Below are 4,584 nucleotides of genomic sequence, written 5' to 3'. Positions count from 1 at the left end.
GTTGTGAGGAACCAGATTCTTCTCTTTTTTTATTAATTACTTTAAATAGCAAGTAAAAAGAAATAAAAACAGATGTCCTACCAATGCTGCAGATCACTAGATGAGGATAATACTCCTATAAGTCCACAATTAAGTGTAATGCTCTATCTTGTAAGTCTCCATTTTCATGAGTTGTCTTGCTTGTTCAGGGCGTGTCTAATCTTGTGTTGACTGCCATCCTTTAATGCCGCTTTCCCCCTTGTATCATGAAATCCCTATACCAGGTAGAACTTGAGCGGGTTTCGTGCTATTGTAATCATATCCGTTGATCTTTTCCCGCTAATCATCCATGCATTGTCTACAGATGTGCAGATATCCATTGTGGCGTAGTATTATATGATTATCATATGGTCATGCCTGCATGGCGTCAGAGGATATTGTTCAAAGGTTTCGTAGAGCAGTAGATTCTAGTTCATCACCCCACAGGGTCTGTGGACTAGGGAAGCAGTGGCATGCTCTCGGGGGCGTCGGGTAACTGTCTCTGCCAACCCGTAAATGCAGAACTGTTCGGATTTGTTTTTGTTGTTGTTCCAGATCCGTCGCAGTCACCAATAATTCACTGCATCACAGTGACGTCAACTCCACCGCGTGTGATTATAATTATTTTAACAGTCTCAATCAGATATCATTCCCATATGTACCATTATGTCGCATATAGTTACTCTTAAAGACCCCGAAAGGGCTCCAAAATATACAGTTCATAAGGAAATGACTGACATGGTACTGACCTGTCTGTGATCCTTGGTTGGAATCAGCCTCCAACATTCGACGATGACTTCATAGAACAATGGATGATTTGGCGCGAGTTACGAACATCGCGCTGTTACAGCTGTACATCACTTGTGGCGCTGTTCTTTTCATTCCCTTTGGTTCACAATATCCCAGCGATTTTAAGTTGTCTTAAAGAGATATTTCCCAGATTTCTAATCAGTTAAGAGTCTCTTGGTATCTTCATTCTTCGTTTGTGTTCTCGTTCCCCTTCATCATTAGTCGTATGGTATTTGTCAGGGTCATTTGTTACGTGGTCTTATCTTGTGTCCTCGGTGTTTCCACTGATACATGCTGCTATGGAGACAGTGCCTCCTGCTTGAACTACTCTCCACTCAAGGGAAGCGTTTGTCTAACCGTCATGCTGCTACACTGTACCATCTTCAAACTGCCTTCGTTCGTCATAATACCCATTGATCATGGTAATTTACTCAAAGAGGTGTGCTCTTCTTTCTTCTTCTTCTTCTTCTTCTTCTGCTTCTTCTTCTTCCTCTTCTTCTTCTTCTTCCTGTTTTTTTGTCCCTGTAATTGTTTTCTTTTCCCCAACCTATTCTAGTCTATATAATATGGAGTAACGGTTTGTTTGTTTTTTTTTCAAATTTTAATACCCAGAGATATGAAGTTTGTAATCACTATGGCAATTACAAAAGTGTTTATATACACGTAGGTTTGTGTAAGTTTTTACTGCAGGTATTTAATGAAGGGTTGTTTAGATTCGGGGAAGATTAGTTTGCGTGCGATGACGGCTTTTTTTTTCCCCCTTATTTTGTGCGATGGCGTATTTTTTTAATTATTTTGATAACATAATTGCTTAAGTGAATAATGTATCAAGACCCCCTTCTTGCAAAGAACTTGTGGGAAATGTGGACAGAGTTTTAAGGATCTTTTATCTTTAGCTATACTCAGTCATCATGATTTATTTTCTCGTGCATGACCTTACTGTCACTTCATATTCTCAACATGATAAGATTATGATGTGTCCTAGGTATATACCGAATACATTGTTTTATCTTTATCGTTAATGGTTTCATCTATGTATGTTGATTTTTCGTCGATTGCTGAAAACTTTAAAGAGGTGAATATTCTTTCTGCCCTTGTTGGTTTCGATGCTCAAGTTCTCAATGTTTACATATTTTACCCTCGCGTCCACACTAGCTCCTCCTTCCCAGATCTTTGCTAGTTTTACTTGGTATAATAATACGTCTACTGAATGCAATTCCAGACATTCTATGTTTAACAACGAAATGCTGAGTATACAAACTGTTTGGTATAAGAATACATTATTTCATGTTTATGTAACAGTCTATGACAGCTAATGTACTGCCGTTAAAGTGTTTTATGAGAGTAGGCAATCTGAATTTCAGAAGCCATTTTGCTCACTTTTTTTGTGTTCAGGATTTCACTTTTTTGTTTGACTCATGAAAATTGATGAGCTCGCTGTACTGGAAACATTCACTTTGACTCCTTTGTGCAAGATATTTTAAAATCGATTTTAACCTGTATCATGATTAGTTCACTGGTTTTATGTGATTGATTCACTGATGTCGACAGAGGTGAAAATTTGAAGGGGTGTCACCGACGTAATATTTCTTTGTCTCTGGTAGTCCATGCTTCTCACATTAAACAGTGTTTTTGTACATAGCAACCACATCATATTTCCTTGTGTGATATGTCATTGTAATGTGTGTGGCTTACATTAGAATGTGCCAGTGAGGAACAGAAATTTGCTCCTGTAGAATTCAAATGACCAGTAATTATCTGTTCCACTCTTCGCACACCACGCAAATATACACAGTCGTACACTCATACAGACAGACACACAGACAGACATGCAGACACTCACCACACACACACACACACACACACACACACACATTATGAATATGCAAACAACGGAAAAGATAAAGGGTGAAAACGGTTGCAGGATTGTAGCATATAAGTATGAGGGTCAATATACTTTCAATTCTGAGTGGAAAGTAGGAAGGGATTAATGAGGCTGGCCATTGCATTATATACAGAGGATAAGACTTACACTTACTTTAATAAGAATCACACCCAGGTGTAGAAATGGGGAGAGTACCTACCGATGTAGGGGGAAATGATAATGGCATGGCCATCTGGAAGGACAATACACGTGTGTGTGTGTGTGTATATATATATATATATATATATATATATATATATATATATACATATATATATATATATTATATATATATATATATATATATGTATATATATATATTATATATTTATACATATATGTATATACTATATATATATATATAATATATATATATTATATATCTACTGTAAAACATGAAATTTTCGCGAATTGGAGCTGACAGCCCTTTTCGTGGCATGGACTTTGTGCGAATTGCCATTGGTGTTCATGCATGTAGTGTAGACAAAAACTTTCGCGTGCATTTTAATTTCGCGAATTTTGGCGCTCGCGAAATTCGCGAAATTAAAATGCACGCGAAAATTTCTCGTTTTACAGTATCTCATATCATATATCATATATCATGTCATATCATATCATTGTTGAGTTGAGTTGAGTTGAGTTTATTAACAACATAGATGTGAATATGATGACATGATAACATGAAATTCCATAGGGTAAGATATAGTAACATGAAAAAAAAATTATGAGAATACAATGATTTTGTACAAGGTTCTTACAGCTATGCAAGCATATATTTTACATACTTCTATTTATCTTACATGAGAATGCATGTGGTATAATAGATTTAGTTTCGTTGTGATACATATATCACTGAAAAGGCAAAGAGAATGAATAAGTATGTAATGTAGACATATATGCATAGACAAAGGTTCTGAAAAAAATAGAAAAACAGAAGATGATGTTGTTAAAGGGGGAACCAAAAGTTAGCACAAGTGCTAGTCGAGAATGGTTCTCCCATTATAGCTACATGTATATTTAAGCTGCTTATTGCAAGGTCTACTCTTCTTAAAGTAATAATAATAATAATAATAATAATAATAATAATAATAATAATAATAATAATAATAATAATAATTCTATCACATATATCCTAAGGATCCCTAGCTACTACCACCAGCACCACCAACTCACCCACCCACTCCTTCCTAAAGCAAGATTTGATGACAAGAGTCGCCTAAGTTTAGTTCCGTCAATTTGCTAGACAAAAGGATCACTGGCATGGATATGAACGCGCGTTAATATACAATCTGATGTTTGGACTGATAATAATATAGTATGATACTATGTTCAGTGTCCTACAAACATTTATCTCCAGTATAATAGCTCTATTATGATAAGCCTTTTCGCAAGCTAAACTTCTGCAACAAGAAACTCTACTAAAAGCTGAGGAGGGGGTGGAATTGAGTGTTGTTGTTGTTGTTGTTTTTTTTTTTTTTTGGGGGGGGGGGTTTAAAGGAAGAGAGAGAATGAAAAGATATAGAAATTCTTCTATTTCCATTTACCAGTACCCTCCCTCTTTCTCCACTATCTGAATGATTATATCCCTATTTTACTTGTGCAGTTAAACAGGTCAGTGAAATATCATGGGAATAAAGATACAAACAAAGATTTCCATCTGAACCATTGAAGTCATCTCAATTATCTGGTTGTCGGATTCCCGAAAGAGTAGTGTAGATGGGATAACTCTATAGGCGTCATACTGTTGTTGTTTTTCTGTTTGAATTTTTATAACTTCGTTCTTCTGCGCTCGCAGAAGAACAATTTTCGTGAGGCGCCACTATTGTGATACTAAGAGGACGATTTTGAAATGA

Source organism: Diadema antillarum, unplaced genomic scaffold (assembly GCF_040938485.1).
Source record: "Diadema antillarum isolate AM-2024a unplaced genomic scaffold, OU_Dant_1.0 seq00000890_RagTag, whole genome shotgun sequence".
In the NCBI taxonomy this organism is placed as follows: Eukaryota; Metazoa; Echinodermata; class Echinoidea; order Diadematoida; family Diadematidae; genus Diadema; species Diadema antillarum.
Note: the sequence above shows the minus strand (reverse complement) of the source record.